Source organism: Triticum aestivum, chromosome 1B (assembly GCF_018294505.1).
Source record: "Triticum aestivum cultivar Chinese Spring chromosome 1B, IWGSC CS RefSeq v2.1, whole genome shotgun sequence".
NCBI classification, from domain to species: Eukaryota; Viridiplantae; Streptophyta; class Magnoliopsida; order Poales; family Poaceae; genus Triticum; species Triticum aestivum.
The window spans coordinates 305,639,091-305,656,012 of NC_057795.1; the positions used below are offsets into that span (position 1 = coordinate 305,639,091).

A 16,922-nucleotide genomic window follows, 5' to 3' on the forward strand; every position below is an offset into this window, starting at 1 on the left:
GATAACTATCTCATTTCAATCCTTACATTCACACGCCAATTTGGCCTCACCTCCGCGCCCCAGCCTTACTTTTGAAAGCCTGCAAGAGCGCGAGAGATGGGAGTAAGCACAATATTCTGCAATCAAATGAAAGACAGTCAGGGAGCAATTAGCATTTTTGCCGTGCTCCCCTGCTCAGACCATATCGGTGCCGCCACATCTCGTTCAAAAAAAAGAGCAGTAGCATAAGCACCCAATCCCCATCAAGATATCTCAAGCAAGGTGCCCCTTCTCTTCTCTACACATCACCACTCCTCACCATCCAGCATTGGCGGAGCCTCATAGAGGCCAAACAGATCATGACCCCGCCTTTCAAAACTGCAAGCAAAAAATTACTACTATGCATACTAAGTGTTTGATCCAACCCATTAGTGAATAATACTCCTCCCAACCCCATTATTATTAGATGAATACCCTTGAAGGATACACACATGCATATTCGTGTGTGAAGCTAGCTAGCTACTCCATGCAACTTGATTGAATGTTGTACGAGCAGCTTCCTGCTGCATGTGCACATAATGCTTGCTTACTGCTACATTAGATGGATTCACCCGGCTGGTGGCTGCCTGCTGCATATGTTGCCATTAGGTCGATTCGCCCCCTGCTTGCTGCTGCGCCTACACGGACCATCTCGTGCTATGCGCATAATCGCCAAGACGATGAGCTGACGACCGTTGATGAGCCAAGCTGCCAAAGGATGGAAGGAGCAAGATATGTTCGATTACAGTGCAATTTTTCTTCTAGGCTATTTTGAATTAAAAATTTGCTTTGAGTTGAAAATTTGCCCCCCCCCCCCCTGATTGCTTGCCACGCTCCGCCACTGCCATCCAGCGCTACTCCTCCTCTTCTACATCCATCGCCCACAAGTGGCTTGTGTCACCCCTCCCCCAGCTCCCTCATTTCAACGGATGGCCGTGCTCCACCCGCACCCTCGTCGCAACGCCCGTGCTCCAGCCACACTTATGAAGCCGCATAGAGAGCTCAGGTCAATGCTCGTGCGTTGCTACGGGCTACAATGCATATAAATTTAGCTGTTCAACATCACTTTTATGGAATATAATTCTTGTGCACATGAGAATATATCATTATTATTTTTACCGGTAAAACTGTTATCTTCCTGTTCCTCATCCACTATCTCAGCCTCTCTTATGCATCAATGGCATATGTGGCTCACAATCCTGCGTGTCCATCTCAACTAAACCAACAACCACATACTTCAAATTTGAATCACATAACCGAATTTTTTTTGTATACATTAGACATATATATTCACTCAAGCAAACAAACAAATTTCGTTTCTACGTAACACCACCTCCTTCTGCTTCTCGCAGCAGCAACAGGGAAGCCCCATCAAGGCTTGCTTCAATCTCTCGTGACGCCTCCCTCCACATGCCCTTCCTTCCTTCCCTCCTCATTGCTCGTCTTCATCGGTGTCGCTGGATCTCGCCGCGCATTCTAGGTTGTGTCGTTGTGGACACTTCAGCACTCGCTCATCGGCTATGTTGAGGAGATCAAATTGATGGATCGACGGGCAGGAGGTGGAGGGCAGCACGTGGTGGCGGGGATGGATGTGCCACCAATGGGGAGTTGGGGACGCTGATGTGGGTCCGACGCCAATAGGTTGTCTCGCGGCTCGACATTCCCGACAGCTGCCTGCGGCACACGGGTCGCCCGCGACCCCGTGGTGCTCCTGGACCGCCACAACGGCGGACCGACCCCGCCTCCATGTACGCCTCATCATCCTCCCACTCCGCTTGTTTGCTTCATAGGGAATAATTATCTCTATCAATAAGCAGAAGCAAACAACTTCTGATCATAAAAGAAAAAACTGGAAAAAAAAGATAATTATCTCATTTCAGTCCTTACAACAACATGCCAATTTGATAATTTATATGCATTGCACTCCCTCTGTCCCAAAATATAAGAGCATTTTTTACACTACGATTGTGTCAAAAACGCTCTTATATTTTGGGATGGAGGGAGTAGTAAATTATGAGCATGCATCAGAGGGGACAGTAGTAGCACCTTATATGAGTGTGAATTGGAGAGGAGATTATATGATGAGATTTCTTCACCATATTCATTTCCTTCTTTTTAAATATGATGAAATCAACATCTTGTACATTAAAAAAAGTATGTTAGCTGATGAATTGTTTCTTATGAAACTGAGGTTTTGAGCATTGGAATCCAATTCATACAAATTTGAGAACGAAAACTCTAAAAGGTGAAACTAAAAGTTTATGGATAAAATATATATAACTACAACATTTTGACATTCCAAACTGGTCAGAGTATGTATTGACAATTATCATCAAGATGATATCCATAATGTAAATAATTAGTGTTAACAACTCTAAGCTCCCATAATACAATGAGCATGCCACAGTCACTGATGGTGAGGAAACATCACTAACTGCCGTAAGTACGTCTAGAAATAACTCAGGATGGAGTATAAAATAATGTACCTTGAAGAAACATGAAACTATCTATACCTTGGACCTTGCTGTATGGGCACTGAGCTCGTACAGTCAGTGGTGTTGATTGAGTTCACATTTGGAAACAAGTTATGCACAACTTAAATACAAGGCGAGCAGCTCCCGACAGGTTCTGTCAAACGTGGATGCTAAGGCTAAGGAGATATATACACTACTGAGCACAGTGACAGACAGGCGATTTTCCATTTGCGATCTCCAGGCTTCACCATGTTGTGGAAACATAGATGTCATAAATATCCATTTGCGGGAAACTGGAACAAGAGCAACTACAGGAGATTTTCAGACCTGATATCATGTGGTGTTATAAATATCCATTGTGAGCCTTGTGCAACAACAAAATCTACAAGGGTGTCCAAGCTTATTTTACAGCTCACCGCGTCTTGCACAAATCAGATACCACCAATAAGGTTTCATTTGTCATTAACAGGATGGTTGCAGAAAGCGTAGCATTTGCTCACCATGAATACATCAAACTCATCCATGGCCCTAAAAGGTGCTTCTGTCATCCCATGAAGTGCTAAAGCGAAGCAAAGTGTCGAAAAAGATCACTCTCCCCCTAGACCAAGATGCATGGCAAAAGTTCTAGTTATCAAAAACATTAAAGATTCCTAAAGAAAAACGAATTGGTGAATAGTATTCTGAACAATAGATATAATGTGAAAAATACTATCTTGCAAGTTACAACTGTGGCAAACTATACAGGTACCTGACAGTCCTCTAGTGTCTCTGACGGTGTCATGGGATGCATCTTGAGGCATCGTTAGCTACATCAAACACCATAAACAACTGTTACATGAAGCACAAATCCTCCAACCGCTATGTACACATCAAAATGGCAATGTTATGAAGGATTCATACCTCAATGTTACGAAGGTGTTATGCAATCTTGTAGGGAATGTACCCGGCATACATTAGAGATGCCCAATCATTAGGGATAAATACATATATGGATCCAGAATAATTCACCTCATATTGCATATAAGTAACAATTCAATTAGTTGGAAATTAAGGGGATTACAACTACTGAAAGTTACCTGAAGAGCATCACTTACAAACAAATTTCGGCCAAGCTTTATAACCACCATCAGTTGTAAATTTGTTTTAACCCACACAACATGATAACGAGTTGGGCATCTTGTTCCCTAGAAGACTTCTGAATCAGCAATTAGACTGCCTATTCATATAATATAGTAGAAGAAATGGAATCAACAACATGTTAGGGACACCCCTTCTTTGTGCTAGCTTAGCTACACCTGTAGAAATCAAAATCAAGTTAGCATATCCCAAAAAAAAGGCTAATGCATCAAACAAAAGGACTACTTTGATGATCCTTCTGGATCACTACAAGAAAAAAGAGAAGCACACCACCAAGCAAATGCACTCGAGTATGCGACCAAGTAGGTATGTTTCCTGTAAGAAGAGTACCCATGATGCCTTACATGTATAGAAGCCATTTATTTCTATTCCAGCAGCTGCTCCTATGTGGGATGAAACAAATATCTCCAAAATAAAAGCTCCTCGGAGCCTCTTATGTTGTTCAGCAATCCTTCTCCCAAAATAGACCTTAACATTTTGTGGTTCTTCCTCAAAATGGAATAGAATAACAGAAAAGGTATACAAAGACCAATATTGATTCCAACAGAGGTCAGAAGAGCACCAATTTTCATCTCTTTATAAACAAAATATATGAGATTCAACACTCATTATGTCATCTAAATACAAAATAATTCATAGCTCTGTTCGCGTGTTGGTGCCTGAAGGGAAAAAATGGGTTATGAAATTTCATATAACATATAGAAGACCTACATACATGATCTTGAATTAATTCAGCTATCACATTGTTCCCATGTGTGCCCCCAACAGATCGACTTTCTGCAACCAGGAGAAAAAAGAAAGTCTATTTTATTACTGGTAAGAACTGAAACAATCTGAACTGAACTCCCTCTCCTGCAGATTTACAAGGGAACATAAAAGCTAGCTGTAAAATCATATTGGGGGGACGACAGTTAATTACAGCAAATGTGGAAGTGAGCAGCAATGGTAAAGTCAATCATAACATAGACTTTATGCAGAAAACAAAACGAACGGGGCTTGAATAAATAAGACGGATCTCTCCAGCTGGCTTTGATCCATCTTTCACTTGGGAAAAATGGGGGGGGCACGGACAAGGGACCTCACCTTGATATCAAGCTCATGGAACGAGTTGCTATGACGTCGGCGGCGTCCACAAACCCTTCAAACGGGCCCACCACTACATCCAGCAACAACCGGTATGACTCCGGTGCTGCCACAAATGATGACACTTCCACCACTCAGCAGGCCCCGCAGCGCGCCCCCTTCCATGACCGGCGGGTCGAAGCGGCCCGCATAGACCTTCCTGTAGATGACGCCCACCGAGCAGAGCTGTGAGAAGAGCGTGGCCGTCGGCACGCCGGCGGCACACGCCACGGAGCCCGCCCACGGGAGTTGCCGGTCATACATGAGCACGCGCAAGCGCACAGGCCTCCCCGTAGTGGCCTCGGAAAGAAAGAGCGTCTCAAGGGTGTCGGACACGCAGCCCTCGGCAACGGTGTCCCGACGGCGACCTGGATTAAGGTCATGTCCAAGGCCGAAGCTTATTTCTCACTCATACTTCCGAGCATGCTCAGACATCAAACGGGCGCGACAGTCTCTCTCAATGTAGTAACAGCGGCACCAACATGAACCGTAGCATAGCAGTAGTGTCGCCCCTGCGCACGGGTCGTCTCCCCTTCCATTCCCCGCTCGAGCGACGCTATTTCCAACCTTTCCTGCTGCATTTCCTTGGCACTGCACTCCCTCTGCTTTCCCTCCTCTCTTCCATGGCCCATGAATTATAGCAAAGGAAGAAAAGATATTTCAGTCTGAAAGTCTGAAATATTTTGATCTCTATCAACTAGAAGCACAGATAACTATAATTTAAAAATATGAACATGTGCTATCTTCATCAGTAAATGAACAGGTAAAAAAGCATAGGACCAAAACCAAATAATTTCGGCATGAATGTTACAGATCATTTAGTAGCACAATGGCAATGTGTGCAAACCATTGTACTGTTACCACTTGCAAAAGTTTAACAACAATTCACGACTCCATCAGCATGCAGTACTTTTATATTACTATAGGATACTGGATACAAATGGCTTTGTAAGGGGTTTCATACACAATTTTTAATGTGTAGGTAAACATGTTCGAAGAAGCAGGAATGTTGAGGCAAAAATAAACCATGGATATAATCTTATAGCACCAACATGCCTGTCTATGTTACTCATCAAGCCAAACTATAGAATTTTTCTCTGTCGGCAACCTGTCCAAATATGCACATTCCGCCATTCCGCCAAATATGCACATTCCGCCATTCCTGCTAGTCCACAAACCAAATTGCCTCAAGCTAGCCCCATTCCGCCACAAATATGCACATGCGGCTTTCCTCTTCGGTCTTCTCATCCGCCTAACCATCGGGAGCATTGCCCACTATGCATGCTCACGTCTACTTGCTCCTTGTCAAGTACATCCATGCGTCCAACTCCCACCTCAACACCATGCTTCATGTTTGCTGATGTCTATGTCAAGTCCAGCCTCGTGACACACACGGGTGTATTATTTTGTCCAACACATGAACGACCGTCACCGCACCCGCCACTCTCGTTTCTTATGCCCCTATTAAACTCGCCGCCGCATGCGCCTTAATCCTAGGAAAAATACATTCAGAACATTATAAAAAACGTAATATTTAAATCTATTTTCTCAGTCAATGCAAGATGTGGTTCCTCACCTTTATTTCATTAGCAGAAGATTCAAAAGTTAGGCTTTAATATAGCTTTCAAAATGAATAATGTGTACTATAATCAATCATGTGCTAGGTTATCACTGAGAAAACATAATACATAAGTACGCTGAAGCTACCCGCTCTTAGGTTTACAGTGTATACTGTATACTACAGATGTATAATTTTGAGATCAACGCTGCAACTTTGTCATGCATCAGGGATATCTTTGTTTTGAAAAGAACACAACCTGTGTGGGTTCTGGTTGGTAACATGTGCTCATTGCTCAGGTGTGTCGAGATCTGCAAGTTTTAGCACAAGAAACTTTAGTTGTAACACTGTCTAGCTATGCCTGAAACAAATAGAATTATTGAAATGGTCTGCTCATCAAATTATTACCCAGAGTATATAACTTCACATATTTTGACCAAACAGACTTGATAACTTATTTTTCAAGTAAATAAGAACACATGTGAAAAAAGAAATGTCCAAGCTTTCCTTATAGATTACTACAGGAAACTTGGCTCTCTCACATCTGAAGATGAACCTATGATAGAAGATTATACCAACCATGTACATGGAAGAATGACAAAAGCCATTTCTGAAATGTAGATTAGAAAAAAAGTGCAGACCAAAAGAACATGGTGAGCGAGTGAAAGACTCAACTTGCCTTTACCAAGATTTCCACATATGCCAAACAAATTCCGTCACTGAAACTTCTATCCAAGCTAGCGCTGCTCTGGTTCTTTTCCTTCATACGTATCACCCTGCAATGAAACGTGTCACATTAAGAATAATTAGAGGTATCCTGAAAAATAAAATGACAGCAATTAGTATTATTCCATAAATGAACAATTAGACTGCTGGAAAATACATTGTAGTAACATATTAATATTTTTGTATTACCATAAGAACATATTAATCGAGTTCCTTGCAAAAGTTTAATAGAAATCATGGACCTGAACTGCTTCATCTTGTCACGCCCAAATCTCTTTGCCCTAGAATGTGTGGAGGTGCATCTCCCAGCAGTAGCGAGTCACGAGTTTTCAATAACTGATAGAAGAACGCAAGTTAAAAAATTAAGCAACAGAAGTGGCACCTGACAAAGGATAATACATATTATATTCTAGTCTTATCGAACCTATAACTTGATCCTTAGTAATGAATTATTACATTCTTGCACGATCGAGGGAACTGCTTTAGTATGAAGTCCTTTGGTTCAGGCCCTGAATGGCCAACACCATCACGCATTGCAGCCCTGTGTGAACACACACTGCTATTCGTGTCTCTTGGCTATTGGATTATAATTGACTGTTAGTAGACAACAAGCAAAAGGCAATTCATATACTCTGCACTCAGTACACCATGGATGCTCCGAAAATCAACTTTTGATCTATTGCTGATAGATCGGTTGCAATCACCAATGATCATGATCCTCATAATCTAGTTGTTGAACACCTTGATTCTCAAAAGAATTCCATGTTGCATTGTTATTTCACCCAGGTTAAGGCTATGAAGACAAAACACCTGCACAAATCATGAACTTGATCGTTATGTATAAATGCAATGCAGCTCTGACCAATAATTTTCGAGGTACTGGCTAATACCTGAAGGAACAGAACACCCGGTTATGTTGGTCATGGATTTCTTCCTCGTGACATCACACTTTAGCTTGTCATCTGCCTCTAGTATGCCTTCCATGACATATTAACCCCACTTGTAATTATGAATATTGTCAGGACCCATAAGCGCTGGCCAGTATGTTAGGCTTGAATAATCATATTTTGCCATCGGTGCCATCATGTATCCCACAAGGAAAATAATAAGTGTTGCCTTGGAAGCATGCACCTCCTTCTCTGTCATCGGTGAGTTATAATTCTTTTCCAGTAATGCTTGAGCTGCTTTCAAACTCCTTCCTTCTTTTGACCCTATAATCCCTAAACGGCTTCTGATCTCCTTGGCTGCTGACTGAATGCAGTCATTCTTCTTGTTAGCAACACGAGCGCCTGTCCAAGGGATCTTGAACGAATACCTTCCCAACGTCCGTGGCATCAAACGGGCAAGTTCTATCATCATCAATTACAATTGCCCTCCTATATCTATGTCCACATGCGCAACGGCGGAGCTTAGTGCACTGCTGGGGGGCTGCAAGATTGGCACATGCAGGCTTAAATAATTGGAAGAAAGAGCTTAGGTTATGAAGTTTTGTGTGTTTGGCCCCCCCACTAGCTAATATATTCTGTTTAGCCCCCCCAAGGAACTTGGTCAGGCTCCGCCACTGCACATGCGTAAGCAAGAACACATCCGGCTTTAGATTTAGCTTGTTAGGCTCAGGGATATGGAGGATACCTCCCACCCTATAGAAACCACAATGTCGCGCTTCTTCTGATTGAACTTTGAGATGCTGCTATGAATCAGTTTAACAGAACTTCTTGATGTTGCCCCAGTGCCTCCTTCCAGATGCATCTCCCTGTGCAAAAATTAATCCTCAGTACTAATTGATAATCACAGAAAGGACAACATGGCATCGTCGTGCACGCCATGCTCGCCCCTAATCTGTTCAAGATATGCATCCTATCTTGTCGATGGCGCGGCGGCGTACCTGTCTTTTTTTTCGAAAAGGGGGGATTCCCCGGCCTCTGCATCAGAACGATGCATACGGCCTTCTTATTAACAAAACAAAGTAGTGCCAATATGGTTCCAAAGGTCTCCACAAGTCATAGAAAAGCACAAAAAGCTCACACAGAGCCAAAAAAGGCTAGAAACATCAACTAGCCAAATCAAGATGCCACAACCGGCTGGCTAAACTAGATAGGGATACTAAATGCCTATCCTATTACATGACCGCCATCCAAACCGGTTGAAGATATCCCGAGCTACCATCTCCCAGCGGAAAGACCCAGTAACCAAATGCCCCCTGGCCTCCGTCTGGGTAAGTAGCGACCACGAACGGATCAGTGCCGTAGTCCGGAATAAGACCTGCAAAAAATGTATACATGATATTCTGTTAAAGACCAAATCGTTTCTGCAATTCCAGATAGTCCACAGCAAAGCACAAACTCCAACCAGGAACACGCGGTCTTGCGGTCGTGGACGTGGATGGAGACGGAGCACACGGCACACCAGGAACACGACCTTCTTGCGCCACCATGCCATCACCACGCGCACGGACGCTGATATCCTCACGATGGTGGCCAGTCTCAACATCCCCCTCTTGCTCTTCTTTCCGCCGTCATGGGGTCTGCTGTCCAAGTTACACCCGTCATGGTGGTGTCCGTGGAGGGCCATGGGTGGTGGCATTGCACGTGAGGCGGCAACTTCTGAAGAAGAGGATCCGGCATGCTACAGTTGGCAAGACAGCGGTGGGGAATACGGGACGGCGACATCACGGTGTTGTATGGAGAAGAGGATGGGGGAGGCCGTGGATCATGAAGCGTCGATGGGAACCATGGGAGCAGCCTCGTCGCTGGGGAGCGGCGTGGCGTCAGGAGGCAGAATCGGTGATGTCGTGCGGATCGGAGCGCAAGGGAGGACAGATGTGATCGTGTGGCAGCACAGAAGCTTGCGACGGGAGGTGGCGGGGGCGGCAGCGACGTACGGCGGTGTTTGAGGGAGGGGATCGACGGCGACTGCAAGGGCGAAGGATCTGGTGACGCGGCGGGGCAGAAGCTGCAGGAGACGGTGGCGGGGACCTCGAGGTCGAGCTCAGGCCATGGCTTCCCTGGCTCCAGAGGCCGTGGCGGCGCCGGACGCAGCGGCGGGGCGAGGAGGAGGCCGGCCGTCGGGGAGGCAGGAGCTTCTCGTCCCCTATCAGGATCGAGGAGGAAGCAACAGGGGCGTGAGGGAGCGGGATACCCGCGGGCGGCGGTCGGGGCGTAGGTTATTTTCGTAGGTTAACCGTCGTAGATTTTTTTAGGACGATTTTCTGTCGATGAACCGTAGTGTTTCACAACTGGCATCGTGGTAGTATACCATTTTTTCGGTCTCGAGGGCGGAAGGGGGGAATCGCTGGGTTGCGGGAGGTGGGATCGAGGACGAAAATTAACCGTCTCTGGTGGGATGAAAATTGACCGGCGGAGACTACCAACTGCTCCATTAGGAGTAGAGATCTTCGCTGTTATGCCTAGCTAGGGGCGTTAAACGATAGCCCTAGTTGGGAGGCAACCCAATTTTATTTGTGTTTTTTGTTTTTGTTCCTGTTTAGTAATAAATTTTGCATCTACCTTCTGTTTAGATGTGTTTTTATCTTTTAATTAGTGTTTGTGCCAAGTAGAACCTATAGGATAACCTATGATGATAGTTGATTTGATTCTGCTGAAAAACAGAAACAATGCGCGCATGAAATTAGTTTTGTTAAATCACAGAAACGTGGTTTTGCGTTGATTCTTTTTGCTGCTGATCAATAGAGAAAGTTTCCAGGACTTCCTATTTTGGTAGGATTTTAAAGTTCCATACGTTTGCGTTAGTTACAGATTGCTACAAACTGTTCTATTTTTGACAGATTCTATTTTTCGTGTGTTGTTTGCTTATTTTGATGCATCTATGGCTAGTAAAATAGTTTATAAACCATAGAGAAGTTGGAATACAGTAGGTTTAACATCAAAATAAATAAAGAATAAGTTCATTACAGTATCTTATGTGGTGGTTTTGTTTTCTTTCACTAACGAAGCTTATAAGATTTCCTGTTGAGTTTTGTGTTGTGAAGTTTTCAAGTTTTGGGTAAAGATTTGATGGACTATGAAATAAGGCGTGGCAAGAGCCTAAGCTTGGGGATGCACAAGGCACCCCAAGATATTCAAGAATAGCCAAAATCCTAAGCTTGGGGATGCCCCGGAAGGCATCCCCTCTTTCGTCTTCGTTCATTGGTAACTTTACTTGGAGCAATATTTTTATTCGCCGCATGATATGTGTTTTGCTTGGAGCGTCGTGTATTATATTAGTCTTTGCTTTTTAGTTTACCACAATCATCCTTGCTGTACACACCTTTTGGGAGAAGCCCACTTGATTAGAACTTGCTAGAATACTCTATGTGCTTCACTTATATCTTTTGAGCTTGATAGTTTTTTCTCTAGTGCTTCACTTATATCTTTTAGAGCACGTCGGTGGCTTAATTTTGAAGAAATTGCTAGTCTTTCATGCTTCACTTATATTATTTTGAGAGTCTTTTAGAACAGCATGGTATTTGCTATGGTTATAAAATTGGTCCTAGAATGATGAGCATCCAAGTTGGGTATAATAAAAACTATCATAGAAAGTGCATAAAACACTAGGATCAATTTGATGCTTGATAATTGTATTGAGATTTAGAGGTAGTAATGTTAGAGTCATGCTAGTGGGTAATTATGAAATTGAGAAATACTTGTGTTGAAGTTGGCAAATCCCGTAGCATGCACGTATGGTAAAAGTTGTGTGACAAATTTGTTGCATGAGGTGCTCTTTTAATTACCTTCCTTATGAGTGGAGGTCGGGATCGCGCAATGGTTAACTCCTACCAACCCTTCCCCTAGGAGCATGCGTAGTAGTACTTTGCTTCAAGGGCAAGTAGACTTTTGCAATAAGTATATGAGTTCTTTATGACTAATGTGAGTCCATGGATATACGCACACTCATCCTTCCACTTTGCTAGCCTCTATTATATCGCGTAACTTTCGCCGGTACCATGCACCCATTATTTACCTTCCTCAAAACAGCCACCATACCTACCTATTATGGCATTTCCATAGCCATTCCGAAATATATTGCCATGCAACTTTCCACCAATCCATTTATTATGACACACTTCATCATTGTCATATTGCTCTTTGCATGATCATGTAGTTGACATCGTATTTGTGGCAAAGCCGCCTTCATAATTTTCATACATGTCGCTCTTGATTCATTACATATCCTAGTACACCACCGGAGGCATTCATATAGAGTCGTATCTTGTTCTAACTTTGAGTTGTAATTCTTGAGTTGTAAATCAATAAAAGTGTGATGATCTTCATTATTAGAGCATTGTCCCAGTGAGGAAAGGATGATGAAGACTATGATTCCCCCACAAGTCGGGATGAGACTTCGGACTTTGCAAAATAAAAAATTAAAAAAAAGAGGCCAAAAGAAAAAAAATAGGCCAAAGAAAAAAAGAGAAAAAAAGAAAAAAATGAGAGAAAAAGAGAGAAGGGACAATGCTACTATCTCTTTTCCACACTTGTGCTTCAAAGTAGCACCATGGTCTTCATGATAGAGAGTCTCCTATGTTGTCACTTTCATATACCAACTGGGAATTTTTCATTATAGAACTTGGCTTGTATATTCCAATGATGGGCTTCCTCAAAATGCCCTGGGTCTTCGTGAGCAAGCAAGTTGGATGCACACCCACTTAGTTTTTTTTGTTGAGCTTTCATATATTTATAGCTCTAGTGCATCTGTTGCATGACAATCCCTACTCACTCACATTGATATCTATTGATGGGCATCTCCATAGCCCGTTGATACGCCTAGTTGATGTGAGACTATCTTCTCCTTTTTTGTCCTCACAACCACCACCATATACCGCCATAGTGCTATGTCCATGGCTTGCGCTCATGTATTGCGTAAGAGTTGAAAAAGTTGAAGCGCGTTAAAAAGTATGAACCAATTGCTTGGCTGAAACCGGGGTTGTGCATGATGGGAGTATTTTGTGTAATGAAAATGAAGCATGGCCTAACTATATGATTTTGTAGGGATAAGCTTTCTTTGGCTATGCTATTTTGATAGGACATGATTATTTGTTAGTATGCTTCGAAGCATTATTATTTTTATGTTTTATAAGCTTTTATCTTGAATCATTTGGATCTGAACAATCATGCCACAATAAAGAAAATTACATTGAGAATTATGCTAGGTAGCATTCCACATCAAAATTTCTATTTTTATCATTTACCTACTCGAGGACGAGCAGGAATTAAGCTTGGGGATGCTTGATACGTCTCCAACGTATCTATAATTTTTGATTGTTTCATGCTATTATATTACCCCTTTTGGATGTTTAGGGGCTTTATTTTACACATTTATATCATTTTTGGGACTAACCTACTAACCGGAGGCCCAGCCCGTATTACTGTTTTTTTTTGCCATTTCAGTATTTCGAAGAAAGGGAATATCAAACGGAGTCCAAACGGAATGAAACCTTCGGGAGCGTGATTTTTGGAACGAATGTGATCCGGAGAACTTGGATTGCAAGTCAAGAAGCAAACGAGGCGGCCAGGAGATAGGAGGGCGCGCCCACCCCTCCTAGGTGCGCCCCCCTGTCTCCTGGGCCGCTCAAGCGGCCATCGACGTACTTCTTCCTCCTATATATACCTACGTACCCCGAAAACATCCAGGGAGCCAACAAAAAACAATTTCCACCGCTGTAACCTTCTGTATCCGCGAGATCCCATCTTGGAGCCTTCGTCGGCACTCCGTCGGAGGGGGAATCGATCACGCAGGGCTTCTACATCAACACCATAGCCCCTCCGATGAGTTGTGAGTAGTTTACCACAAACCTTCAGGTCCATAGTTATTAGCTAGATGGCTTCTTCTCTCTTTTTGGATCTCAATACAATGTTCTCCGCCTCTCTTGTGGAGATCTATTCGATGTAAACTCTTTTTGTGGTGTGTTTGTCGAGATCCGATGAATTGTGGGTTTATGATCAAGTTTATCTATGAGAAATATTTGACTCTCCTCTGAATTCTTTTATGTATGATTGAGTTATCTTTGCAAGTCTCTTCGAATTATCAATTTGGTTTGGCCTACTAGATTGATCTTTCTTGCCATGGGAGAAGTGTTTAGCTTTGGGTTCAATCTTGCGGTGTCCTTACCCAGTGACAGAAAGGGTTGCAAGGCACGTATTGTATTGTTGCCATCGAGGATAAAAAGATGGGGTTTATATCATATTGCTTGAGTTTATCCCTCTACATCATGTCATCTATCTTAATGCGTTACTCTGTTCTTATGAACTTAATACTCTAGATGCATGCTGGATAGCGGTCAATGTGTGGAGTAATAGTAGTAGATGCAGGCAGGAGTCGGTCTACTTGTCACGGACGTGATGCCTATATACATGATCATGTCTAGATAATCTCATAATTATTCGCTTTTCTATCAATTGCTCGACAGTAATTTGTTCACCCACCGTAATACTTATGCTATCTTGAGAGAAGCCACTAGTGAAACCTATGGCCCCCGGGTCTATCTTTTATCATATAAGCTTTCAATCTACTTTTATTTGCAGCTTTACTTTTTGCATCTATATTATAAAATACCAAAAATATATTTATCTTATCATACTATCTCTATCAGATCTCACTTTCGCAAGTGGTCGTGATGGGATTGACAACCCCTTTATTGCGTTGGTTGCGATTTCTTTGTTTGTTTGTGTAGGTGCGTGGGACTTTTGAGGAGCCTCCTACTGGATTCATACCTTGGTTCTCAAAAACTGAGGGAAATACTTACGCTACTATTGCTGCATCACCCTTTCCTCTTCAAGGAAAACGAACGCAAGCTCAAGACATAGCAAAGGCCGGCCCCATGAAATGGACTCCGGAGGCAGAGGCCGCATTGCAGGACTTGAAAAGATACCTTTCATCTGCACCAACTTTGGTTGCGCCTAGACCACAGGAACCGTTGCGACTATACCTAGCGGCAACCAACCAAGTGGTTAGTGTTATGTTGGTGGCGCAGAGGGAAGTGGATGGGAAGGGACCAACATGGCAAAGCCACCCAGCGATGAACCTAACCTGTCCCCGGCACACCCAAACAATGAGAAGGGGCCACAGACAGAAGTTGGTAACCCGAAGGCGCTAGCAAGGAAAAAGATGGTGCAGCGACCAATTTACTTTGTTAGCTCCCTCTTGCATGGGACTAGGTCAAGGTACTCTGGGGGTGTAAAAATTAATCTTCGGCCTACTCATGGCCTCAAGGAAGCTACACCATTACTTCCAAGCTCACGAGATCACAGTTGTGACTCCCCTTCCGTTGCAGTGTATTCTGAGGAACCCAAAGCCATCGGAAGGATAGTGGAATGAGCACTAGAGTTGTCGAGTTCTGCTTTGAAGTTTGAGAGCACTGCAACTATACAGAGCAGAGCATCAACATAGTTTATTGCGGAGTGGATGCCAACACCCGATGAAGAAGTACAAGAAAAAGCTCTTCCCGGCAAGGAAACCCATAAGGAGTGGATAATGTACTTTGATGGGGCCTTCTCACTGCAAGGCACCGGGGCCGGAGTGCTGCTTATAGCACACACTAGAGAGCACGTCAAGTATATTATCCAAATGCATTTCCCCCGGGAAGATGCCACCAACAATACAGCAGAGTATGAAGGTTTACTTGCTGGTCTCAGGATTGCGATAGAGTTGGGGATTGATACGTCTCCAACGTATCTATAATTTTGATTGTTCCATGCTATTATATTACCCGTTTTGGATGTTTATGGGCTTTACTTTACACTTCTATATCATTTTTGGGGACTAACCTACTAACCGGAGGCCCAACCCAAATTGCTGTTTTTTTGCTTATTTCAGTGTTTCGAAGAAAAGGAATATCAAACGGAGTCCAAACGGAATGAAACCTTCGGGAGCGATATTTTTGGAACAAACTTTATCAGAGGACTTGGAGTGGAAGTCGAGAAACAAGGGAGGCAGCCACGAGGGTGCCCGGCGCGCCCCCTACAGGTGGGCGCGCCCCCCACCCTCGTGGGCCCCTCGAACGTCCACCGGCCTACTTCTTCCTCCTATATATACCCATGTAACCCAAGAACATCATAAGCGACCACGAAAAACTATTTCCACCGCCGTAACCTTCTGTATCAGCGAGACCCCATCTTGGAGCCTTCGTCGGTGCTTTGCCGGAGGGGGAATCGATCAGGGAGGACTTCTACATCAACACCATAGCCCTTCCGATGAGTTGTGAGCAGTTTACCACAGACCTTCGGGTCCATAGTTATAGCTAGATGGCTTCTTCTCTCTCTCTCTCTTTGAATCTCAATACAAAGTTCTCCTCGATCTTCTTGGAGATCTATTCAATGTAACTCTTTTTGCAGTGTGTTTATCGAGATCCGATGAATTGTGGGCTTATGATCAAGTTTATCTATGAGAAATATTTGAATCTCCTCTGAATTCTTTTATGTGTGATTAAGTTATCTTTGCAAGTCTCTTCGAATTATCAGTTTGGTTTGGCCTACTAGATTGATCTTTCTTGCAATGGGGGAAGTGCTTAGTGAGGGAGTCCTGGATTAGGGGGTCCTCGGACAGCCGGACTATATACTTTGGCCGGACTGTTGGACTATGAAGATACAAGATTGAAGACTTCATCCCATGTCCGGGTGGGACTCTCCTTTGCGTGGAAGGCAAGCTTGGCAATTCAGATATGTACATCTCCTTCTCTGTAACCGGCTCTGTGTAACCCTAGCCCCCTCTAGTGTCTATATAAACTGAACGGTTTAGCCCGTAGGACAACAACAATCATAATCATAGGCTAGCTTCTAGGGTTTAGCCTCTACGATCTCGTGGTAGATCAACTCTTGTAATACTCATATCATCAAGATCAATCAAGCAGGAAGTAGGGTATTACCTCCATCGAGAGGGCCTGAACCTGGGTA

At 43.5% G+C, this 16,922-nt stretch overlaps 2 long non-coding RNA genes across 2 annotated transcripts; both read right to left on the reverse strand.

Annotated features, from left to right (window-relative positions):
• Positions 1 to 3,412: 3,412 nt before the first annotated feature.
• On the reverse strand, positions 3,413 to 5,640 carry LOC123090597 (uncharacterized). Its single transcript, XR_006442486.1, has 3 exons — positions 4,713 to 5,640; positions 3,587 to 4,406; positions 3,413 to 3,500 (listed from the first exon to the last, which is right to left on the reverse strand). It is a non-coding gene; the product is annotated as an uncharacterized lncRNA (long non-coding RNA).
• A 1,384-nt stretch (positions 5,641 to 7,024) lies between these two features.
• On the reverse strand, positions 7,025 to 7,714 carry LOC123090600 (uncharacterized). Its single transcript, XR_006442495.1, has 3 exons — positions 7,460 to 7,714; positions 7,225 to 7,371; positions 7,025 to 7,085 (listed from the first exon to the last, which is right to left on the reverse strand). It is a non-coding gene; the product is annotated as an uncharacterized lncRNA (long non-coding RNA).
• Positions 7,715 to 16,922: the final 9,208 nt, after the last annotated feature.